General features: G+C 31.4%; 1 protein-coding gene and 1 long non-coding RNA gene across 2 annotated transcripts in view; one reads left to right on the forward strand and one right to left on the reverse strand.

Annotated features, from left to right (window-relative positions):
• Positions 1 to 27,710, reverse strand: part of LOC142333791 (calcitonin gene-related peptide type 1 receptor-like) — a 980,405-nt gene that overhangs the window by 657,636 nt on the left and 295,059 nt on the right. The gene's annotated exons all lie outside the window — the stretch shown is intronic.
• LOC142333718 (uncharacterized) lies at positions 1,086 to 25,978 on the forward strand. Its single transcript, XR_012758664.1, has 2 exons — positions 1,086 to 1,247; positions 25,041 to 25,978. It is a non-coding gene; the product is annotated as an uncharacterized LOC142333718 (long non-coding RNA).

Here is a 27,710-nt window from a genome sequence, read left to right on the forward strand (position 1 = left end):
GGACATTCTCCTCTACAATTAATGTCTTTGAATTTATGCCGTATAATTTGAAATTGAAATACTAGGTGGCGCTGAATTTGTAAAAAACGTGTTTTTTCGGTTTTTCACCGGAAAAAATTGTTTTTCGTGTGTATTGCATGACAACTTTTATTTAAACAATTTTCTTGTACGACTTACCGTTTTGGAGCTGTAGCTTGTGAAAGTGTGAAAATGTTGTAAATCTGGCACGTGTTCGAAACCGGTCTAGTCGCTAAATAATGCCGATCTCCCCGGTTACAGTAACAATAGGACCGCTGCGTTGCCATTGTACCCCTCAGGAATGCTAAGTCGTACAAGAAAATTGTTTAAATAAAATTTGTCTGTTTTTTTGAGATTAACAACTTTTCCAAATGCAATACAAACGAAAAACAATTTTTCCGATGAAAAAACCGAAAAAACACGTTTTTTTACAATTTCAGCGCCACCTAGTATTTCAATTTCAAATTATACGGGATAACTTCAAAGACATTAATTGTAGAGAAGAATGTCCTCTACATTTTTTGTTTGAAAAACTTTTCTCTAAAATGCATAGATTCAGAGAAAAACGCATTTCAAAAACGTTTTGAGTTTTTCAAAAATCTATGGGAAGGGGGATGTTAAAAATCTGGAGTTAAGTTTCCCTCATCCCCCTAACGCATGGACAAAAGATCAATCGGTAGGTAAGGATTATCAAATACAGCCTATTTTGATGACAAATTGACTGTACTACAATCGGTGAGGAACTTTCGGAGATTTAAGATTTTGAACAAACGAACATTTACATTTTTTTTTTTTTTTTATATCGATAGATAATTACGTAGAGATATGTTTTCCTTTAGAACTAATAAACGTTGATAAATTTTTAATTTATTCGTAATTTTTTTTAAAAAATATAAATAAGCTGCAAGCATTAATTAAAAAATATAGAAATAGAACAAGTGATATAAGACACAGCTTATTATACGTATAATAATTTAACGAAGTTGTTTTGTTATGATGATTAACAAAATACCGCCAGATGTCGCTGTTTACTAACTCTTGACTGGATGAGTCATCATAAACGTTGATTGACAGGAAGCTACAAGCAGTCTAAGTAGTTAAACAAAACAAACACGCACGTACGCCCAGTTTCATCTTTTTATAATTTAATTTTCATGATTATATTTATATTTAATTATTTCTTTAATTTTGGTGATTATTTTATTAAGTGACTACATATAATTTTACTGGTAAGATTTTAACTGTAATTATTTAATTTTTTTTTAACTTTATTGTTACCATAAAATTTATTATAGATGTACGTTATTAAGAAATATATTTCATTAAGATACTCACTAAAAAAATAAATTGATTTTACATTGATTTTTTTTAAAAATAAAATATATGTATTGTTTCGAAGTATGAGATGAAATGACAATTTTGTAGCGTGTGTAAGTACCGTGTCTGACCGAGATTCGAACCCGGAACCTTAGGATAAAGGCCGAAACGCTACCATTCACGCCACTGAGGTTGTCAATAAAATTACAAAATAATAAAAATGTAATTAATTATGTAAAAATATTATGCCCAATTTATAATATCCGTATAAATTTGCTTAAACAAGTTTTAAATCGGTTAAAAATGAAAAAAAAAACACGACCGACAAAAGAAAAAAAATTGGATGTCTTCTGGGCACAATTGATTTTCAAATAACCGTGATAGGCGACAAAAATTGCTCTTTAGTATTCGATAATTGTTAACTAGTCGGTGAAGGGGCTTTGCCTCCTGTACGCTCGACACGTTCGTATACTCATGTTTGTTAGAATATTATGTATTTTATTTATATTCATTAAACAAAATATAAATTAGTATGTAAAGAACATTTTTCTAAACATTTTGGTGTTTTTATATTTAAAATAGGCTTAAGGAGTGAGCAGATATAGAATTTAATGTGTTTTAATAGAAATATAATATTTAACGCTAGCCATATTGTTAACGGAAAGTTGGCTTGGAAGACGCCGTCTTCTTCGTTTAGTCTTGTGTGTGTTCGTTTGAGGTTGGGTTAGTTGCCTGGCCAGCTGCTCTTACTCTGTTGCTATTGGCGCAGAGATGACCACGTGGTGTGTCGTCACTCCCGCTCGTTGCGCTCTCACAGTCTAGCTTTCCTTCAATCCGTTGTAACGTACTTTTAAATAATTCGTTACTATTTAGTAGTATATTGTAACTAATAATCCCTTTCTTTTATTATAGGTTTGGGTAATTATTATATAAATAATTAATTTCAATATTAATAAGAATTGTTAAACTTTGATTTAAATGTAATAATCAAATATCTATGTATATATAAATGAATGTTTGCTTGTCTCATATGCGTTCCTATATCATTCATCCGGTTTCGATGAAACTTTGGTGAGATGTGCGCAATTACACGAAGGTTTGTGAATTAGTTTGTTCCCGCTAGGTTACGCTGGTTTCCACATATTTCAAAAAAATTTATTTATGATCCGTTTTGGCTCATGTTTTGAAAATATGTTAGTTACGTGTAAATAAATATTTTTTTTCAAAAAATGGACCCGTTTGGTGGCGCTAGGATAGAGGTAGTTCCAAAAATTGTATTTACGGTCCGATTTGGCCCATATTCAGAATATATATTAATTACGCGAAAAGAAATATATTTGCAAAAATGGAACTGCTAAAGGGTTGAGATATTTAGAAAAATGTTATTTATGGACCGATTTGGCTCATATTCAGAATGTATATTAATTACGGAAAATAAATATTTTTTGCAAAAAATGGACCTGCTAAAGGGTTGAGATATTTCGACAAATTTTATTTATTGGTCCATATTCAGAATATATATTAATTACGCAAAAAGAAATATTTTTGCAAAAAATGAACCTGCTAAAGGGTTGAGATATTTAGAAAAATTTTATTTATTGCCCGATTTGGCTCATATTCAGAATATATATTAATTACGCGAAAATAAATATTTTTCAAAAATGGACTTGCTAAAGGGTTGAGATATTTAGAAAAATTATATTTATTGCCTGATTTGGCCCATATTCAGAATATATATTAATCACGCGAAAATAAATATTTTTCAAAAAATGGACCTGCTAAAGGGTTGAGATATTTAGAAAAATTTTATTTATTGCCCGATTTGGCCCATATTCAGAATATATATTAATTACGCAAAAAGAAATATTTTTGCAAAAAATGGACCTGCTAAAGGGTTGAGATATTTCGAAAAATTATATTTATGGACCGATTTGGCTCATATTCAGAATATATATTAATTACGCGAAAATAAATATTTTTCAAAAATGGACCTGCTAAAGGGTTGAGATATTTAGAAAAATTATATTTATTGCCCCATTTGGCCCATATTCAGAATATATATTAATTACGCGAAAATAAATATTTTTCAAAAAATGGACTTGCTAAAGGGTTGAGATATTTAGAAAAATTTTATTTATTGCCCGATTTGGCCCATATTCAGAATATATATTAATCACGCGAAAATAAATATTTTTCAAAAAATGGACCTGCTAAAGGGTTGAGATATTTAGAAAAATTTTATTTATTGCCCGATTTGGCCCATATTCAGAATATATATTAATTACGCGAAAATAAATATTTTTCAAAAAATGAACCTGCTAAAGGGTTGAGATATTTCGAAAAATTATATTTATTGCACGATTTGGCCCATATTCAGAATATATATTAATTACGCAAAAAGAAATATTTTTGCAAAAAACGGACCTGCTAAAGGGTTGAGATATTTCGAAAAATTATATTTATTGCCCGATATGGCCTATATTCAGAATATATATTAATTACGCGAAAAGAAATATTTTTGCAAAAAACGGACCTGCTAAAGGGTTGAGATATTTCGAAAAATTATATTTATTGCCCGATTTGGCCCATATTCAGAATATATATTCATTACGCGAAAATAAATATTTTTCAAAAAATGGACCTGCTAAAGGGTTGAGATATTTCGAAAAAATATATTTATTGCACGATTTGGCCCATATTCAGAATATATATTAATTACGCAAAAAGAAATATTTTTGAAAAAAATGGACCTGCTAAAGGGTTGAGATATTTCGAAAAATTATATTTATTGCCCGATTTGGCCTATATTCAGAATATATATTAATTACGCCAAAAGAAATATTTTTGCATAAAATGGACCTGCTAAAGGGTTGAGATATTTAGAAAAATTATATTTATTGCCCCATTTGGCCCATATTCAGAATATATATTAATTACGCGAAAATAAATATTTTTCAAAAAATGGACCTGCTAAAGGGTTGAGATATTTCGAAAAATTATATTTATTGCACGATTTGGCCCATATTCAGAATATATATTAATTACGCAAAAAGAAATATTTTTGCAAAAAATGGACCTGCTAAAGGGTTGAGATATTTCGAAAAATTATATTTATTGCCCGATTTGGCCTATATTCAGAATATATATTAATCACGCGAAAATAAATATTTTTCAAAAAATGGACCTGCTAAATGGTTGAGATATTTCGAAAAGTTTTTTTTATGGCCCGATTTGGCCCATATTCAGAATATATATTAATCACGCGAAAATAAATATTTTTCAAAAAATGGACCTGCTAAAGGGTTGAGATATTTCGAAAAATTATATTTATTGCACGATTTGGCCCATATTCAGAATATATATTAATTACGCAAAAACAAATATTTTTGCAAAAAATGGACCTGCTAAAGGGTTGAGATATTTCGAAAAATTATATTTATTGCCCGATTTGGCCCATATTCAGAATATATATTAATCACGCGAAAATAAATATTTTTCAAAAAATGGACCTGCTAAATGGTTGAGATATTTAGAAAAATTTTATTTATTGCCCGATTTGGTCCATATTCAGAATATATATTAATTACGCGAAAATAAATATTTTTCAAAAAATGGACCTGCTAAAGGGTTGAGATATTTCGAAAAATTATATTTATTGCACGATTTGGCCCATATTCAGAATATATATTAATTACGCAAAAAGAAATATTTTTGCAAAAAATGGACCTGCTAAAGGGTTGAGATATTTCGAAAAATTATATTTATTGCCCGATTTGGCCCATATTCAGAATATATATTAATCACGCGAAAATAAATATTTTTCAAAAAATGGACCTGCTAAATGGTTGAGATATTTAGAAAAATTTTATTTATTGCCCGATTTGGTCCATATTCAGAATATATATTAATTACGCGAAAATAAATATTTTTCAAAAAATGGACCTGCTAAAGGGTTGAGATATTTCGAAAAATTATATTTATTGCACGATTTGGCCCATATTCAGAATATATATTAATTACGCAAAAAGAAATATTTTTGCAAAAAATGGACCTGCTAAATGGTTGAGATATTTAGAAAAATTTTATTTATTGCCCGATTTGGTCCATATTCAGAATATATATTAATTACGCAAAAAGAAATATTTTTGCAAAAAATGGACCTGCTAAAGGGTTGAGATATTTCGAAAAATTATATTTATTGCACGATTTGGCCCATATTCAGAATATATATTAATTACGCAAAAAGAAATATTTTTGCAAAAAATGGACCTGCTAAAGGGTTGAGATATTTCGAAAAATTATATTTATTGCACGATTTGGCCCATATTCAGAATATATATTAATTACGCAAAAAGAAATATTTTTGCAAAAAATGGACCTGCTAAAGGGTTGAGATATTTCGAAAAATTATATTTATTGCACGATTTGGCCCATATTCAGAATATATATTAATTACGCAAAAAGAAATATTTTTGCAAAAAATGGACCTGCTAAAGGGTTGAGATATTTCGAAAAATTATATTTATTGCCCGATTTGGCCCATATTCAGAATATATATTAATTACGCAAAAAGAAATATTTTTGCAAAAAATGGACCTGCTAAAGGGTTGAGATATTTCGAAAAATTATATTTATTGCACGATTTGGCCCATATTCAGAATATATATTAATTACGCAAAAAGAAATATTTTTGCAAAAAATGGACCTGCTAAAGGGTTGAGATATTTCGAAAAATTATATTTATTGCACGATTTGGCCCATATTCAGAATATATATTAATCACGCGAAAATAAATATTTTTCAAAAAATGGACCTGCTAAAGGGTTGAGATATTTCGAAAAATTATATTTATTGCACGATTTGGCCCATATTCAGAATATATATTAATTAAGCAAAAAGAAATATTTTTGCAAAAAATGGACCTGCTAAAGGGTTGAGATATTTCGAAAAATTATATTTATTGCCCGATTTGGCCCATATTCAGAATATATATTAATCACGCGAAAATAAATATTTTTCAAAAAATGGACCTGCTAAATGGTTGAGATATTTAGAAAAATTTTATTTATTGCCCGATTTGGTCCATATTCAGAATATATATTAATTACGCGAAAATAAATATTTTTCAAAAAATGGACCTGCTAAAGGGTTGAGATATTTCGAAAAATTATATTTATTGCACGATTTGGCCCATATTCAGAATATATATTAATTACGCAAAAAGAAATATTTTTGCAAAAAATGGACCTGCTAAATGGTTGAGATATTTAGAAAAATTTTATTTATTGCCCGATTTGGTCCATATTCAGAATATATATTAATTACGCAAAAAGAAATATTTTTGCAAAAAATGGACCTGCTAAAGGGTTGAGATATTTCGAAAAATTATATTTATTGCACGATTTGGCCCATATTCAGAATATATATTAATTACGCAAAAAGAAATATTTTTGCAAAAAATGGACCTGCTAAAGGGTTGAGATATTTCGAAAAATTATATTTATTGCACGATTTGGCCCATATTCAGAATATATATTAATTACGCAAAAAGAAATATTTTTGCAAAAAATGGACCTGCTAAAGGGTTGAGATATTTCGAAAAATTATATTTATTGCACGATTTGGCCCATATTCAGAATATATATTAATTACGCAAAAAGAAATATTTTTGCAAAAAATGGACCTGCTAAAGGGTTGAGATATTTCGAAAAATTATATTTATTGCACGATTTGGCCCATATTCAGAATATATATTAATTACGCAAAAAGAAATATTTTTGCAAAAAATGGACCTGCTAAAGGGTTGAGATATTTCGAAAAATTATATTTATTGCCCGATTTGGCCCATATTCAGAATATATATTAATTACGCAAAAAGAAATATTTTTGCAAAAAATGGACCTGCTAAAGGGTTGAGATATTTCGAAAAATTATATTTATTGCACGATTTGGCCCATATTCAGAATATATATTAATTACGCAAAAAGAAATATTTTTGCAAAAAATGGACCTGCTAAAGGGTTGAGATATTTCGAAAAATTATATTTATTGCACGATTTGGCCCATATTCAGAATATATATTAATCACGCGAAAATAAATATTTTTCAAAAAATGGACCTGCTAAAGGGTTGAGATATTTAGAAAAATTTTATTTATTGCCCGATTTGGCCCATATTCAGAATATATATTAATTACGCAAAAAGAAATATTTTTGCAAAAAATGGACCTGCTAAAGGGTTGAGATATTTCGAAAAATTATATTTATTGCACGATTTGGCCCATATTCAGAATATATATTAATTACGCAAAAAGAAATATTTTTGCAAAAAATGGACCTGCTAAAGGGTTGAGATATTTCGAAAAATTATATTTATTGCACGATTTGGCCCATATTCAGAATATATATTAATTACGCAAAAAGAAATATTTTTCAAAAAATGGACCTGCTAAAGGGTTGAGATATTTCGAAAAATTATATTTATTGCACGATTTGGCCCATATTCAGAATATATATTAATTACGCAAAAAGAAATATTTTTGCAAAAAATGGACCTGCTAAAGGGTTGAGATATTTCGAAAAATTATATTTATTGCCCGATTTGGCCCATATTCAGAATATATATTAATTACGCAAAAAGAAATATTTTTGCAAAAAATGGACCTGCTAAAGGGTTGAGATATTTCGAAAAATTATATTTATTGCACGATTTGGCCCATATTCAGAATATATATTAATTACGCAAAAAGAAATATTTTTGCAAAAAATGGACCTGCTAAAGGGTTGAGATATTTCGAAAAATTATATTTATTGCCCGATTTGGCCCATATTCAGAATATATATTAATTACGCAAAAAGAAATATTTTTGCAAAAAATGGACCTGCTAAAGGGTTGAGATATTTCGAAAAATTATATTTATTGCACGATTTGGCCCATATTCAGAATATATATTAATTACGCAAAAATAAATATTTTTGCAAAAAATGGACCTGCTAAAGGGTTGAGATATTTCGAAAAATTATATTTATTGCACGATTTGGCCCATATTCAGAATATATATTAATTACGCAAAAAGAAATATTTTTGCAAAAAATGGACCTGCTAAAGGGTTGAGATATTTAGAAAAATTTTATTTATTGCACGATTTGGCCCATATTCAGAATATATATTCATTACGCGAAAATAAATATTTTTCAAAAAATGGACCTGCTAAAGGGTTGAGATATTTCGAAAAATTATATTTATTGCCCGATTTGGCCCATATTCAGAATATATATTAATTACGCAAAAATAAATATTTTTGCAAAAAATGGACCTGCTAAAGGGTTGAGATATTTAGAAAAATTTTATTTATTGCCCGATTTGGCCCATATTCAGAATATATATTCATTACGCGAAAATAAATATTTTTCAAAAAATGGACCTGCTAAAGGGTTGAGATATTTAGAAAAATTTTATTTATTGCACGATTTGGCCCATATTCAGAATATATATTAATTACGCAAAAATAAATATTTTTGCAAAAAATGGACCTGCTAAAGGGTTGAGATATTTAGAAAAATTTTATTTATTGCCCGATTTGGCCCATATTCAGAATATATATTCATTACGCGAAAATAAATATTTTTCAAAAAATGGACCTGCTAAAGGGTTGAGATATTTCGAAAAATTATATTTATTGCACGATTTGGCCCATATTCAGAATATATATTAATTACGCAAAAATAAATATTTTTCAAAAAATGGACCTGCTAAAGGTTGAGATATTTCGAAAAATTATATTTATTGCACGATTTGGCCCATATTCAGAATATATATTAATTACGCAAAAATAAATATTTTTGCAAAAAATGGACCTGCTAAAGGGTTGAGATATTTAGAAAAATTTTATTTATTGCCCGATTTGGCCCATATTCAGAATATATATTCATTACGCGAAAATAAATATTTTTCAAAAAATGGACCTGCTAAAGGGTTGAGATATTTCGAAAAAATATATTTATTGCACGATTTGGCCCATATTCAGAATATATATTAATTACGCAAAAATAAATATTTTTCAAAAAATGGACCTGCTAAAGGGTTGAGATATTTCGAAAAATTTTATTTATTGCCCGATTTGGCCCATATTCAGAATATATATTCATTACGCGAAAATAAATATTTTTCAAAAAATGGACCTGCTAAAGGGTTGAGATATTTCGAAAAATTATATTTATTGCACGATTTGGCCCATATTCAGAATATATATTAATTACGCAAAAATAAATATTTTTGCAAAAAATGGACCTGCTAAAGGGTTGAGATATTTAGAAAAATTTTATTTATTGCCCGATTTGGCCCATATTCAGAATATATATTCATTACGCGAAAATAAATATTTTTCAAAAAATGGACCTGCTAAAGGGTTGAGATATTTAGAAAAATTTTATTTATTGCCCGATTTGGCCCATATTCAGAATATATATTAATCACGCGAAAATAAATATTTTTCAAAAAATGGACCTGCTAAAGGGTTGAGATATTTAGAAAAATTTTATTTATTGCCCGATTTGGCCCATATTCAGAATATATATTCATTACGCGAAAATAAATATTTTTCAAAAAATGGACCTGCTAAAGGGTTGAGATATTTCGAAAAAATATATTTATTGCACGATTTGGCCCATATTCAGAATATATATTAATTACGCAAAAAGAAATATTTTTGCAAAAAATGGACCTGCTAAAGGGTTGAGATATTTCGAAAAATTATATTTATTGCACGATTTGGCCCATATTCAGAATATATATTAATTACGCCAAAAGAAATATTTTTGCATAAAATGGACCTGCTAAAGGGTTGAGATATTTCGAAAAATTATATTTATTGCCCGATTTGGCCCATATTCAGAATATATATTAATTACGCAAAAATAAATATTTTTGCAAAAAATGGACCTGCTAAAGGGTTGAGATATTTAGAAAAATTTTATTTATTGCCCGATTTGGCCCATATTCAGAATATATATTCATTACGCGAAAATAAATATTTTTCAAAAAATGGACCTGCTAAAGGGTTGAGATATTTAGAAAAATTTTATTTATTGCACGATTTGGCCCATATTCAGAATATATATTAATTACGCAAAAATAAATATTTTTGCAAAAAATGGACCTGCTAAAGGGTTGAGATATTTAGAAAAATTTTATTTATTGCCCGATTTGGCCCATATTCAGAATATATATTCATTACGCGAAAATAAATATTTTTCAAAAAATGGACCTGCTAAAGGGTTGAGATATTTCGAAAAAATATATTTATTGCACGATTTGGCCCATATTCAGAATATATATTAATTACGCAAAAAGAAATATTTTTGCAAAAAATGGACCTGCTAAAGGGTTGAGATATTTCGAAAAATTATATTTATTGCCCGATTTGGCCCATATTCAGAATATATATTAATTACGCAAAAATAAATATTTTTGCAAAAAATGGACCTGCTAAAGGGTTGAGATATTTAGAAAAATTTTATTTATTGCCCGATTTGGCCCATATTCAGAATATATATTCATTACGCGAAAATAAATATTTTTCAAAAAATGGACCTGCTAAAGGGTTGAGATATTTAGAAAAATTTTATTTATTGCACGATTTGGCCCATATTCAGAATATATATTAATTACGCAAAAATAAATATTTTTGCAAAAAATGGACCTGCTAAAGGGTTGAGATATTTAGAAAAATTTTATTTATTGCCCGATTTGGCCCATATTCAGAATATATATTCATTACGCGAAAATAAATATTTTTCAAAAAATGGACCTGCTAAAGGGTTGAGATATTTCGAAAAATTATATTTATTGCACGATTTGGCCCATATTCAGAATATATATTAATTACGCAAAAATAAATATTTTTCAAAAAATGGACCTGCTAAAGGGTTGAGATATTTCGAAAAATTATATTTATTGCACGATTTGGCCCATATTCAGAATATATATTAATTACGCAAAAAGAAATATTTTTCAAAAAATGGACCTGCTAAAGGGTTGAGATATTTCGAAAAATTATATTTATTGCACGATTTGGCCCATATTCAGAATATATATTAATTACGCAAAAATAAATATTTTTGCAAAAAATGGACCTGCTAAAGGGTTGAGATATTTAGAAAAATTTTATTTATTGCCCGATTTGGCCCATATTCAGAATATATATTCATTACGCGAAAATAAATATTTTTCAAAAAATGGACCTGCTAAAGGGTTGAGATATTTCGAAAAAATATATTTATTGCACGATTTGGCCCATATTCAGAATATATATTAATTACGCAAAAATAAATATTTTTGCAAAAAATGGACCTGCTAAAGGGTTGAGATATTTAGAAAAATTTTATTTATTGCCCGATTTGGCCCATATTCAGAATATATATTCATTACGCGAAAATAAATATTTTTCAAAAAATGGACCTGCTAAAGGGTTGAGATATTTAGAAAAATTTTATTTATTGCCCGATTTGGCCCATATTCAGAATATATATTAATCACGCGAAAATAAATATTTTTCAAAAAATGGACCTGCTAAAGGGTTGAGATATTTAGAAAAATTTTATTTATTGCCCGATTTGGCCCATATTCAGAATATATATTCATTACGCGAAAATAAATATTTTTCAAAAAATGGACCTGCTAAAGGGTTGAGATATTTAGAAAAATTTTATTTATTGCCCGATTTGGCCCATATTCAGAATATATATTAATCACGCGAAAATAAATATTTTTCAAAAAATGGACCTGCTAAAGGGTTGAGATATTTAGAAAAATTTTATTTATTGCCCGATTTGGCCCATATTCAGAATATATATTCATTACGCGAAAATAAATATTTTTCAAAAAATGGACCTGCTAAAGGGTTGAGATATTTCGAAAAAATATATTTATTGCACGATTTGGCCCATATTCAGAATATATATTAATTACGCAAAAAGAAATATTTTTGCAAAAAATGGACCTGCTAAAGGGTTGAGATATTTCGAAAAATTATATTTATTGCCCGATTTGGCCTATATTCAGAATATATATTAATTACGCCAAAAGAAATATTTTTGCATAAAATGGACCTGCTAAAGGGTTGATATATTTCGAAAAATTATATTTATTGCCCGATTTGGCCCATATTCAGAATATATATTAATTACGCGAAAATAAATATTTTTCAAAAAATGGATCTGCTAAAGGGTAGAGATATTTAGAAAAGTTTTTTTTATGGTCCGATTTGACCCATATTCAGAATATATATTAATTACGCCAAAAGAAATATTTTTGCATAAAATGGACCTGCTAAAGTGTTGAGATATTTAGAAAAGTTTTATTTATTGTCCGATTTGGTCCATATTCAGAATATATATTCATTACGCGAAAAGAAAAGAATTTGCAAAAACTATACCCACTAAGTGGCGCTGGTGTCGTAATATTTACGAAACAAACAAATAAATATACAAACATACTTTCTTCTTCTCTATATATAAAAGGCAATGTTCGTATGTGTGTCTACTATAGACTAAAAAACTACTGGATCGATTTATACGTGGGTTTTTGGAAGATTGTCCACGTTGTCCGGAGAAGGGATTTCATTAGCATCCATACTGAAATCCCCGATCTGTGCAGTAGAAAGAAAGTTAGGAATATTTTGAACTGAATATAGTGTTGAGTAGTTTGAATAAAATCCGATAGGTAGTGTTGTTGTTTTAACAATTGGATTTATTTTACATTCTGACTTTTATAAAGTTCCATAATGTTCAGTATTTATTTGGATGATTTTGCAGCTATATTTCTTTTCGTTAAAAAGTTATTTTCCACTGACTACTGTGTTGGAGAGTGGTTTGGATTAAATCCGACAGGTAGTGCTCCTGGACCCACCGGGTTGGTCTAGTGGTGAACGCGTCTTCCGAAATCAGCTGATTTGGAAGTCGAGAGTTCCAACGTTCTAGTCCTAGTAAAAGTCAGGTATTTTTATACGGATTTGAATACTAGATCGTGGATACCGATGTTCTTTGGTGGTTGGGTTTCAATTAATCATACATCTCAGGAATGGTCGATCTGAGACTGTACAAGATTACACTTCATTTATACTCGTACATATCATCCTCTGAAGTAATATTTGAACGGTAATTCCCGGAGGCTAAACAGGATAAAGAAAGAAAAAGGTAGTGCTGCTGTTTTGCCAATTGAATTTATATACATTCTTACTTTTATAAAGTGAAATGTTAAATTTGCTGAAATTCCGTAATGTTCATTTTGTTAATGTTTCATCAAACTTTCAATTGTGTTCATTTAATCTATATATATATATATATACTCAAATCTAGGAATAGGGAAGCATTGCCGGGTCTGCTTGTATTATATAGAAAAACATAATTTTCTTGAGATTTTCTTCTACCATGTAGAAGACCGTATCCAATTTTTTGGGGTAGAAATAAATAATTTTTTTCCTTTTTTCCAATTTTTGAGTACGTACAGTTTTTGAGGATAATACAGTAATTCTAGCTAATGATTTATATGGGTTGAAATTTTTTAACAGTTTTGAGGAAGGAACAAAAGAGAATGAAATGGAAATTTATATAAGAAAATTAAAATAATGGAACTAAACAAGAAAGAAGATTTACTGATAAATATGAGAGAAGAAAAGATACAAAAAGAAACGTAAAAACAGATGTACTATTCTGATAAAGGATTAAAAAACAACAATGGAAATAAAAAGAAGGATATTAATGGGAAAAAAGCTTTCAGTAAGAAGAGGGAATTATTTTTACTATGTAGGAAAATTCTGGATTTACGAGTTAAGAAAAAGATTAACCGATTCATATGGAGTATTTAAATATACGAATGAGAAGCATACATGAAGAAGAAGAGGAAATAATTTTTTTTTTTTGACGTAAAACATCTTTAAAATCACACCGAAACATACGGGTACCAGAACAGAGATTTGTAGCGTAACGAAAAGGTGTATATCGTCCTGCCTTAATAACTCCCTAACTATTCGTCTCATGCTGTGGAATTTTATAACTTGAGTTTGCGTCACTAGTAAGCTGATTGGCGGGGAATGGGCGCAGCGCGGATCGGCCAAAACTGGCGCTCTCGCTCACTCATTTCCATTCAGTATAGCTCACGACTTAGACGTGAAAGCGCGGTGATTCGTGTGTTTCTGTTTAGAATTTGTCGAGATAGATCGATTTAAGTAATAATAAGAGTATTTCGGACAATTTTTATGACTAAAAAGATTAAAGTAGACATGTAAAAAATTTGATGTGGGCAACTCGATTTCCTTGTATGCCTATTAAATTAGATATACACATTTTTTTTTTTTTTAATGAAAAATATATAAAATTTTATTTGATTAAAAAGTTCTGATAATTTTTCTTTTTTTGTTGTATTGAATTATTATTTATCGTAAAAATCTCTTTACAATCAGAGGTTAATTTATTAATAAATCAATATATTTAAATTAAAAAAAAAAAGTTAAAAAAAGCAGATGAAGTATGATTCGAACCGATGGACCTTCCACTAAGATCAAAATAATTCATTAACTAAAATTTTATTGGACTATAATTCTGGAACCAATCTAAATAAGTACCACTTATGATATACCGTTGAAAAGCTTTCAATGAGTGCTTATTACTGTAGTTAAGAAAAAGTCCAAAATCCAGATTTTTTTGGGGTTTTGACTTTTTGGACACTTTTGGTCATTCGATTGCAATCAAAAGGTAAGGTGCATAACTAGTTCATATAACAGTCCTAAATCCAAAATTACAATATTCTATAGCTAATCGTTTTTGAGTTATGCGAGATATACGTAACGGACAGACGTCACGCCGTAACTGGTTAAAATGGATTCAGGGATGGTGAAAATGTATATTTCGGTTGAAATTTGAAAAGCAAAATTTTTCGCGATTACAATACTTCCTTTACTTCGTACAAAGAAGTAAAAAATATAAAAATTCAATACGTCAGCCTCAGCCCGCGCAAAAGCCAGCCGGAAATATAAATTACGAATGTCATTGGAAAGTCAAGGTTATAGACAACCCCCGATATCCGGTACCGAGCATGCGAGTGTTTCGGGAGCGTCGCAAAGCTGGAACGGCGCTCTTAGTGAACGATGCCTACGGCGTGACTACCGCTGCTTATTACCCCTTATGCCTCTTACTTCTCATATCGCAGACCGATGTTGAACAAAATTATTGTCGAGTATTATTCGAAATAAATATCATGTACCAGTTAGTGTCTATTTTATGTTACAATTAAATTTAGAACGCAGTTGATATCTCGTTTTTATTTCAATCCAATACACTAAAATGGACTCGATGACATACAGACCGACCAATTTACCTGTAGAGTTGACGAAATGAAGGAACTAAAATTTTCGTTTGGAGACTTTCAGTTTTATTCAAGTAAAATACGGTGGTGGATATGTAATTTAACTGTAGAGATAAGTTGGTCGGTCTGTAACTCGGAAACGCTTCATCCAAGGTCTGTAATCTTTAACGTTAAACCAACGGCCGTGTGTCACGACAGAGCCCCACCCGATTTTTTTTTTGTGGGGTAGGCAAAAATGCTTTCGCGTTATCATTTCCAGAACTAAACATATAACAAAAAATTACAACTAAAACTAGGCTCCTTCTCAGATATTAGAAAATATTTAAGAACTAATATAAAAATTGTAACAATTATAAGAAAAACGTCTACATTAAAAAAAAAAACTGTTCAACATCAGTACAAAGTATACCTGAGAAAAAAATAGAATCAAAAATGATTATTTGTTGTACATAACAAAAATAATATAAATTCTATGCAGGATATTAATACGTCTTAGAAATTGGTTAACTGGCATTTCTCCCGCCACCACCCCACTCGGTCACCCTAAAGCATAGGACCAAATGTCAGTGCCAAGATACGGCTACTGTGCCTCTAAAACAGTTTAGCGACTTCGTTTCTACAAGCTCCTAGTGAGCTACCTATCAGCGTGAGCGGATTAAGCAGGGTGTTATTCTCCACCCGCTTATGGGTTCCAACCGCTCACTTGTCAAACTAATCTAAATCGGGGAGGCGCATCCCTTGTTACTAATAAAACAATAAAGTTAAATATATAAAAAGACAACAATTTAGGCTGTCACGCCTCGGTCGCTGTATGCCAGCTATTACCTGTCCACCATTTAAAGCGCTTGGAGCTTATATCTGGCTGGTGGCCAGCCATTATCTCAGGAAACACATCCCATAGCGGCGCTATAGGAATCAGTAATAACCCAGATTAATTAAAAAAAAAAAACTCTAGTGATGACGGTTGAACTTCGCAACGTCATCAAGGAACTCCCACACGGTCCGACAATGCGGCTCTCATCACACTGACTCGCCGTTTATGAGCGGCCAGTTTTCCCCCTGACCTCTAAGTTCCAGGGTGGCCCGGTTTCTGGCCCCCCCAAGAGCAGGGCAGTCGAACATTAGATGTTCGTTCGACTGGACCTCCCCACAGACGCACAACTCATCAGCCGCTAGGCGAAACCTGATCAGATATTGCATCAAATTCACGTGGTTGGTGAGCACTTGGGCACCCGCCGCCCTTAAAAATGAACTTGAGGCATACCATCCCCCAGATCCTGTATAAATCTATACAGAGATCTTCCCTTAGACGTGGTGTGCCATTCATGCTGCCATGCCTCCATCGCGAGGCCCCAAAGCCTCTTCCGCAGGCGGGAAATGGGCAACTGTTCGAAATTTAGACTGTAACAGTTATGTCACTTTACCACTTTGCTCTAAGAGTGTGTTTTACACGATTAATAAAACCGGAAGTAGTAACACGAGTGATGAAGGACAATTGACTACTAGTGTCTTTTATTAGTGGAATCTTCATTTCATTACCCGGAATTCCACGCGGTTAGGGATCCAGAAAAAACTGACTTGTGTGTTTCGATAGTTCAACTAAACGTTTGCATTATAGATTTCGGTGAATATAAGATGTCTAGAATACACATCTTCGGAAGCTTAAACTGCACTATATGAGTCGTTACAAATAGGAATATCATGGTATTTAGGGTGAATTATAGTAATAAATCACTATTGACCGTAACGACTCGTAGCAAAAATTAGTGAGGGGTGCTGCGCCAGAAAAGTTTCTTCTGGGCCTTTTCAAGGCCATGGTTAAAGTTTTCTGTAAAATAAAAGAACCGACATAAAGTGAATCAAATAGAGAATAGCTGGAAGTCGGATAATAATCTAATTCTACACTTTATCACATTCTAGAATATAGTATTGTTTAACGGAATAAATAATAAAATGTCATTACAGTTAATATTTTTTAGTATTATTAGGTAACTTACAAAAAGTGCTTAAAAACACGATAGTCCAACGGTGCTTAATTTAAATTTCTACGTACACAAAAACAAATACATAATTAGTTTTTACTAATTTTCTTCTCATTTGTTCTTCCAGCGTGCGAATTGGTAATCAAAGAAGCCGTGTTTTCCGCCATCTTCTGATTACTACTGAAAATCCAACTAAACCGCTTTCATATTCCTTGCACCGACTAAACTAGGAAAGGGAACGAACAAGGAACGTTCCATTCACACGTGAAGTAAAAAAACTTTCCACCAGCACGCCAGGGTCGGCACTGTGGGAGCGGCAGTACTCTCTCTCCGTAGCCACGCGTGAAACTTCCTATGTACGCACGCGCTTAACATCCAAATACCTTGCCGCTGGAACTGTGAAGCGCACAGTTCTATACAAAGATTTTTGTATCTTTTTCATAAACTGGGGGATGATTACTGACATTAAGCTTAAAAATTATATATTGTACAAGTATAAAGGAAGAATTAAAGAAAAAAGGACTCATGTTAAATGTTATCGATAATATTAGATGGAAATAGGGGGTGCTGCAGTTCCACAGTGCCTATACGGGAGCCGTCACGACTCATTGATAACGCACAGTTCAGCAGTAATGAAAACACTTGTTATATTAAGTAGACCAAACATATAGGTTCTGTATTTAACAACAAATGCGCATCGAACGGTATCATTCTGTTTTGATCTATCTGTGGTATACTACAACGTCTGGGTTTGTCTTGGATAAAAATTGGTGAAAGACAAAAGGTGGATTTTTTATTGTATATGGAAAGATCAAAATTAAAGTTTATTGGGTCGATTCCCCACATAGGTTATAAACAGGGATAAGTTAGAAAAATAGATTTGTCTAAATTTAAAAGGTGCAATAAACGCTGGGTATGAGCACGCATAGGTGCTGTGTAAAGTGGATGGTCCTGATATTTTTGTAAATCAGGATTCTTAAGGACTGCGATTAAACCGATGATTCGGTTGTCCTTTAAGCCGGGCAGATTACGTTGATAGAAGCTAATCCCGTCTATTCCAAAGTGATGGTACACCGTAGTCAACAAATATGCTTGCGACAGGGATTAAGGCGCCTGTTTCAAGACGAAGGAAATTTTGATGTTTAGCATTCAGCATCTTAAGCGCGGTATGGGACACTGAAGAATAGGCCACACAATCGTAATCTAAATGGGAACGAACTAAGGAATATTTAAATACAACATATATAATCGATCGGTTCCCCGACTGGTATTACTAAGGAATCGCAACATATCGAAAAGTTTGGAACATTTCATTTTTAATTATTTGATGCGTTTCATTCACGTAAGACAGTTATCTAAAAGTAAACCCACCGGGTTAGTCTAGTGGTTAACGCGTCTTCCCAAATCAGCTGATTTGGAAGTCGAAAGTTACAGCGTTCAAGTCCTAGTAAAGCCTGATATTTTTACATGTATTTGAATACTAGATCGTGGATACCGGTGTTCTTTGGTGGTTGGGTTTCAATTAACCACACATCTCAGGAATGGTCGAACTGAGAATGTACAAGACTAACACTTCATTTACACTCATACATATCATCCTCTGAAGAATTATCTAAACGGTAGTTACCGGAGGCTAAACAGGAAAAAGAAGAAGAAGGTTATCTAAAAGTAAACCTAAAAATTTAAGTTCAAAAGAAATAGTAATTAGCTCTCCATGGGAGAGAAATTGGATTGAGACTTTTCATATGTAGATATGGAAAAGAATAAAGAAAGGGTTAGGATAAATTGACGAATTTATCAGAGCACTTCTGTGAGAAATAAGCAAAAGAATGGGAAACCGGTTAGGAATTATGATTAAAGGAAGAAAAATCTTGATAATTGCTTTAGAAATGTAAGTAGATGAAGAAAGGAAACGAGGAAGATAGATGTAACAAAAAAAAAGGCCCAGTCAAAATTGCCCACTAATCCATCCACATTTTTTTTTTTTTTTTTTTTTTTTTTTAAGACCATAATGGATCATTTTAGTTCATTTTTTTTTTTTTTGGCAAGTTCTTTCTTTTCTTGCTGATTTATTGTTTTTCAGCTTTTTTTTTTGGCCAGTAATTTCTAAGTGTTTCAGATCTTCTTGCCCTTTCTTGTTCAGAGTACACCCGGCTTATGTTTCTTGGGTTTTGATAGGAATCTTGTTTCTTTATTTTTTAATTTCTCATAATTTCCGGTTTTCGCGTTTAGGTTTTCACGGGTTATGTCTAATTCCTCCATGTCTTTCTGTACTTTGTATAACCGGTTCGGTCTGCTTTTCTTGTTCCAGAAAAGTTCGATTATCCGTCTGATAAGTCTGGTCTCTTCCGTTCTGAAAATATGTCCTAGAAAGGAATTCTCTTCTTTCTAAATTTATTAGTTATCGGGATGATCGTTTTGTAAATCTCTTCGTTTGGAATAATTCTCCAAATCCCGTCTTTTTTAATGTTTTTTTTCCGACGCATCGTCGTAGAATCTGTCTTTCCATCTTTTCCAGTTTATCGGTAAACCTTGTCTGGTACGGTCCAAATATGGTTTCGCATCCGTAAAGTATTTCTGGTCGGATAACTGAGTTATAATGTCTTATTTTTGTGTTTATGGATATGCATTTTTTGTTATAGATGTTTTGTGTTTTTATTGTGGCTTTGATGAGTTTATTTATTCTTTCGTTCCAGTTTGGATTTTCTTAGAGGTTGTGTGTGATGTTTTCCCTCAAATATTTAAAGTTTTCTACTAGTTCTATGTCATTATTGTTTATTTTTACTTTGCTTATGCATAGTGGGTCTCTCACTATAATTTTGGTTTTTTCGTATGAAATTTTTTATAAATAAATGGAATGTTTAAGAATTACTCTTGGATATTCACTGCCCCAAATTCAACAATTTTTTTTATTCATCAATCATTAAGATGTAAATTAGTCTCTTCACTAAAGATTATTTTCCACCAAAATTCATCGTTTACTTCCTTATGTTCCAATAACCGATTGATGTAATTTCTTTTTTGTTGATAGTCTTTAGAAAGTAGACCTTACTTGAGTCAATTGAATTTTTTATCCATGAAAGAGAAAATTTTTTATCAAAATTCTTTGTACTATAGTACAAGAAATGTTTAATTGTTATCCTTGATAGCATATTGATGTTTTAGGATAAAATTTTTACACTCTCAGTTACTGCAACAATGTTTTATGCAGACCGAACGGAATTTTTACGCAAATGCAGTGTATCATCTTTGAGGGTATACATAACCTCAAATTTTTATTCAACTCTTCAACAATTGACCTAGATGGGGAATTATATTTCTGTACGTAATTTTCTCATTATTTTCGCCACACAATTTGTAATACGTTTTTTCAATAAATAATCGTTCTTCTAACGTGTAAAGTAATTTCTAATAACATTTAAGTCTCATTAAGGCAGATATCAAATATGGCGGCTTAGAGTTTTGTATTTAATAAATGAAGTGAAGTTTAAAATACCAGTTCTTATTAAGTCACATTATATTTGCGTGACCTTGAGACAAAGTAATTTTCTGTACGTACATTACTAATTTGTAATATATTTTGTTTACATAAGGATTCAACTTATAGTAAAACAGTAATATACTCCGAGATAGCTTTGATATAAAAGGAAAAGGTGGAGTAAACAGTATATGTATGATGTACTATCAATATTATTACTATTCATATCGAAAACATTTGTCAACTTTTAATTAAAATTATATCGATAATAAGAAAACTAGTTATAACTAAAATACAGACATCTCTAGTAAAGCAATATACATACCTACATTTCCCCGGTATAGTATTAATTTACTTCTCATTCAAATTAAATAAAAATATAATCTCAGCTAATTACTTATTAGATAATTTTTATTAAGAGATTTTGCTTTAGTTAATTTTTTTTAATGTTTAAAAACTTCTACACGCTAAAAAAATGCATTTATAAAAATAGTGGATAATTGAAAGTAGATAAAAAAAGATTAATTTAGAACAGACAAGAATTAAAATATACCATAAATCAGTAAAATTTACGACGACCAACATACAAGGGACATTCAATAATTAGAGAAAAATCGATTTAGAAAGAAAACTGTGTATTTTTACAAAATGACACTTTTACTAGTTCTCAATATAATCCCCACCAATATGAATACACTTGTCTCAATGATAAACGATTTTTTTTTATAGTTGATGCAAAGAAGTCTTTGTCTTCTGGTTTGAGCCACTTCCCCACAAATTCTTTGACCTCCTCGTAATTGCTGAACCTTTTTCCACGTAATACTTCCTTGAGTGGACCAAAAAAATGAAAATTGAGGGCGCCAAATACGGACTGTAGGGAGAATGTGATAGTATCTCTTAACCCATTATTCCAATGGTTTCTTGAGTCAGCTGAACGGTGTGAGGGTAAGCATTGTTGTGTAGCGATATCACGCCTTTTCTTTGACACACGAAGTTTTTCTCTCATTACTGACTTTACTTTTTTCATCAGCATGTCTGAGTAGTAGAAACTGTTTTTTGTACGCTGATTTTCCAAATAATCACAAAAAACGACACCTTGGGCATCCCAAAAGACGGTCAACATGACTTTTCCAGCTGATGCTTGCGTTCTGAATTTCTTTCGGATAGGTGAGCTGGTGTGTTTCCATTCCACGCTTTGTCTTTTGGACTCTGATTCAAAATGTTGAACCAAAGGTTCATCACACGTTAAAATCTTGTTTAGGAAATGGTTACCTTCCCTTTCATAGCGTTCTTACAAGACTGTACATACTTAGACTTTTGTTTCCTTGGGTTGTTGCGTTAACTCTTTCGGCACCTACCTTGAACTTGATTTGCTGAACTTGAGCTTGTAACTGATAATGTTATGAACTGTACCAACACGTCTTGCAACTGTTGGTGCTGTATTTTCATTTGTAATACGTCGGTCTTCACGAATAATGTCATCAATGCAGGTTTCAAGTGAAGGAATTTATACTTCAACTGACCGGCCAGGAATTTGCTCGTCAGTCACTGAGGTTCAGCTGTTTTTGAAATGTTCTATCCATTTTTTAAAATTTCCGCGGTTCATATAAGTTTTACCGTACTGTAAAATCATTTGATAAAAGCTTTTAACCGGTTTCTCACCTTCAGAAAGCAAAAAACAGGTCACTGAACGTTGTTCAACTAATGTGGAAACTTCAAGCGGACACGCCATCGTTAAATGTTGTATCGAAATTTTAAACAAAACAATTTTTATCCGTCAGCTGTTATCAGCTCATCCCACTGATGCCAACCTAAAGACATTAAAGTACAAAACTTCTCCTACAAACTGTGTCATTTCTGCAACAATTTGTTTCTTTAATTATTGAATGTCCCTCGTAAATAAAAATTCTAACAAACATTATTCTGTATTTTAAATTTCGTTTGAGTCTAAACTGCATATCTTTAAAAAAAAATTTTTTTTCTACGTTAAATTTATATGTAACGGGTACATTCTAGCCGGTCAAGCTCGCTTCGGTCGTCCTTTACGTCTAGTGAAGATCTGGATCTCTATTGTGTTCATTATACACTTGCTTGTTAGAATAATACTGGTTAAAGCGTATTTAAATTATAAAAAAATTATCAGTGTATTGTAATTTCTCCAAAGCAACAGTTTGAGGGATTTGCAGTATGCGGATTTTCGAATAGCCATCCCCCACCATTATAAAAATATTAGCTATAACTGATTACCCGTTCTTCGTACGGGTAGAAAAGTATTTTTCACGGTTCTTAGCGTTACCCGAAAATACCACGAATTGATGACGGTATTTGTTTCTCATTAATTTTTTTGTTTTTTATTTATTTATTGATATTTTTTAGTGAAGTTACCGATAGGTACAACTCTTCGCAACGCATATACGAGGTCAATAAATAAACTAATGAGACACTATTTTTTTGGCAGTCAAAGTGGCAACACTGTAAAGTTACTAGTAAATATATGGTTATATAAAGAGCTGATCTATATTAAGTATTAATATTTTTACAACTACTCAAGTCGGGGGACCGAGGGGGCCAAAGAATCTGGAAACGATCCGTCCCGGAAACAAGTTACGAAGAACAGCCATCGTTGTGTGCGTTGTAGGTCCATCCTGCTGGAATAACACATTTTGAAAATCGATTCCCCGGTTTCGTAACTCGGGGATGAAAAACGTATTCGACATCGCAATGTAACGATCAGCTGTTACAGTTACGGCAGCGTAATTTACTTTAAAAAAATACGGTCCAATAACACCAACCTTTCCTGTTGCACACCACACAGTCGCCTTTGGGCTATGAAGTGGTCTCTCGTGAAGCTTATGTGGGTTTCTTTCTGCCCGATACCGGCAATTCTGTTTGTTGCCGAAGCCATTCAGATGAAAACAGGCTTCGTCACTCGTTAACAATAACAAATTTTCATTTTCTTCAAGAACGGTAAGCATTTATCGACAAAATTGTAATCGCTGCGCGAAATCTTGCTCGTTTAACCGCTGCACGACGGCTATCTTGTAAGGATGGAAATGCAAGTCTGTATGCAGAATTCGTCTTACCGTACTTGTGCTGATTTGAAGCGCTGCTGAACACCTCTGAATAGAGCGGCGTGGGCTTCTGACGATGGCTTCCCTTACTCGTTCGATGTTCTCCGGAGTGCTAGCAGTTCGTCGGGGACCCGGTGGTTTTTCTTCAATATTGAACCGCTTGTTCGAAGGTTGTTTACCCATCACAATATTGTGTTATGAGAAGGGACACTTGCATTACGATGGATATTAAACTAAAGCGGAACTCTCGCTGAACAGCAGTTACGGATTCGTCATTTCACACAAAACTGTCATACGCGTACAGGCGTTCCCGTGAATGACCCTGTATATGTACATGCGCGACAGTTTTCCTGTTTGATTGTTTGCAGCAGTATCAAGCGAGAACCAATCGACCGATTGCTTTCAAACGTTCAGGGTACATTCGTGTTGTCTCAGTGAAAACTTTAAGGGTAATAGATTGAGACTGTACCCTCATTCGAGGCTAAAGTTGTGAGTTAAAGATATTCATTAAAGAAACAAAAGTTAATCCTTTTATTCCATTATATTTCTGTCATTATACCAATATAGATATAATGAAATAAAATGGCGAATTCATTTTTCTTTAATGAATATCTGTAAAATATTTATACTACTATTCTGTCTTTCGTAATTTACTTTTTGTTTTTTTTTTTAAGTATTTCCAAAGTCTTCATACTTCTTTCTTCGTCATTTTCTTATCTCTTTTTTGTTGTACATAACCTCTTCTTTTATTTTTCATGTTTCTTCTGCTTCATTCCGTGTAGTTCTTTCATTGTTTTTCATTATGTCCTCTAGGAAGAGATCGAATCTAGGATGATCATCGATTACCGCTAAAGTAACCGGATTCACGACAACTAGGAACCGATGAGAGAAAAGATTAGAGCTTGAAAATTGAACGAGCTCACACTTCGACTAATAGAGCCGCAGAATCGAAGGAAAAGAGAGGTAATCGGTTGGAGGACTTCTCACAAGAGGTCCAGGGGGTGGAGCCTTGACCGCCACGTATATATATATATTTATCAGATAGTGGAATATGTTTAAATTTTAAATATAATTATGCTAAACCATATATATATTATATATTTAAGAATCATTAAAACAAAACCGGTTTAAGAATTATAAATATATCATACTCTTGAGTTATGTGTCTTACTTTTAAAAACTTTCAATGGTTATTAAAAAAAAAAAAAAAAAAAAAAATAACTTTTAGCTCTTTATGAAAATGTATTTATATGGTTTTTTAGAGTTTAATAATGAATTTAGCTGTAGGGTGTATTTTTGTAATATTAACTTCATAATGAAGAAGGTAAAGTTTGAATGGGAGAAAATACAAGAGAGTGGAGTGTGTGAAATTTTAAAGTGTGGGGTAGATATGATGAGCGTTTTATTTGTATTTAACAAAGCTTATATTCCTTTTAAAACTTGTAATCATTTTATAAAAAAAAAAAAAAAACAAAGAAAGAAAAAAGAAAAATGACTTATAAAGGCAATGGAAAAAAGAGAAGGTAATTTCGTGCCAGTATTACGTTGCTGTTACATTATATTGCTTACTTTATATATATATATAAAGAGTGTGGTTAGAAGGTTGGCAGCCTTGATCGTTCGTTTTTATCCCTTTACATTTAGTTCTCTTTTCTTTCAATTTGTACAATCTGATTTTTATGAAGTTTGTTAAATCTTTTCTTTGTGTGTATGTCTATATAAATATATTGTTTTATATTAAAATTATTTTTATCATTTCATGTTTTATCAATATACATTCAGCTTAAACAGAATGCTATGCAAGATTATCAGTTTAGCCAACTTTTTTCCACCATCTTCATGTAACAGAAAGTTATAAGTATAAAATTTATAGTTTTATACAAAAAAAAAAATTGATAATTAAGTGCTTATTAAAAATATAATCTTTACTAAATCTTTTATAGACTTAAAACTTCTAAACCTCTTAAAACCTTTGTTTTATATGACGTAAAACCTCTGTAGTTATTTTTTATTTCAATAATTCAGAATGATTCATTAAGAATGTAACAGACTAAAAGGACATCTTCTGCTTGTAAAAATAAGAAAGAAAAGTTCATATAAACAGAGGTTCGAAAACGTTTAGTTATCGAGTATCGGATAGCGAAAGATTACACCTTGATTTCTATTTCCTTTAGTAAAAATAAGCCAGAATATAATTCTTAACCCACCGAGTTGGTCTAGTGGTGAACGCGTCTTCTCAAATCAGCCGATTTGGAAGTCGAAAGTTCCAACGTTCAAATCCTAAGTAGTCAGTTATTTTTACACGGATTTCAATCTAAATCGTGGATACCGGTGTTCTTTGGTGGTTGGGTTTTCAATTAACCACACATCTCAGAAATGGTCGAACTGTGACTGTACAAGACTATACTTCATTTACACTCGTACTCTGAAGTATTATCTGAAGGGTAATTACCGGAGGCTAAACAGGAAAAAGAAAGACTATAATTTTTGGAATTCAAAGTAAAAGGTAAATTTAGTGGTTTTATGAGAAATTATGGAAAAAAAATACCATAAAATTTACCCCTCGATCTGTACTCCCAAAAATTTTAATATTATTAAAATATTTGACGAGCCGAAACTCTCTAACGAACCTTTTTCTGACCTATGATCAAATGAAAGTTATTTTCTTTTTTTTGGCGATAGATTAATCTCTTCAGAGATTACCGTGCAATTTGGAATCAATCTGTATATATTTACAAGATAACTCACGAACAATGTAATAAATTTTCAGAATAACATCTACTGATAAAAATAAAGAAGTAAATTTATATAAAGATAGGTTAGGAAACGTTTCGTTAGTCTGTTGGTAAAAAATATAGTCCTGATTCCTGCGCCTTCGGTTTAACCCACACTATAATTCTTGAAAGATAAATCTTTTTTTTCAAAACGTCGGTAAAAAAAAATTACATAGGCTTTAATTTTTCTTTATATTAAAACTTTTATTTGATCCTTAAATGAAAAAAAAAAAAAAAAAAAACTGGGAAATTTTTTCCTGGTGACCAGAAAATTTAAGCTTAATAATATGATTTTCTTCAAAGGGCGAGTTATACAGAGTGATTTTTTAGTCCTGTTACCCAATTGTTAATGTTTGGTAATTTTTTACTAATAAAGGGAAATTTTGTTTTGTGACACGAAGTTGGTAGCGCTACTCAACCGGTATAGATACGGCAGTGTGAGTAGATTCTCCTTGAGCTGTGTAAATTTTTTTGCCGTTTCCGGTCGTGTTACGAACAGAATGTCTTTTACCGTAAAACAACGAGTTTTTATTCTTGAACAATATTTTGCTACGAAATCGTACGCAAGTGTAAAAGAATCATTTCAAATTAAATTTGTTGGAGTTCCTTCGTCAGAAAAAATGTCAATTTTTAGGGTAGCAAACCGATTTCGAGAGACAGGTAGTGTTTGCGACAGAAAACGTAGTGGTCGACCAACTCGACAGATGAC

Source organism: Lycorma delicatula, chromosome 13, assembly GCF_047948215.1.
Source record: "Lycorma delicatula isolate Av1 chromosome 13, ASM4794821v1, whole genome shotgun sequence".
In the NCBI taxonomy this organism is placed as follows: domain Eukaryota; kingdom Metazoa; phylum Arthropoda; class Insecta; order Hemiptera; family Fulgoridae; genus Lycorma; species Lycorma delicatula.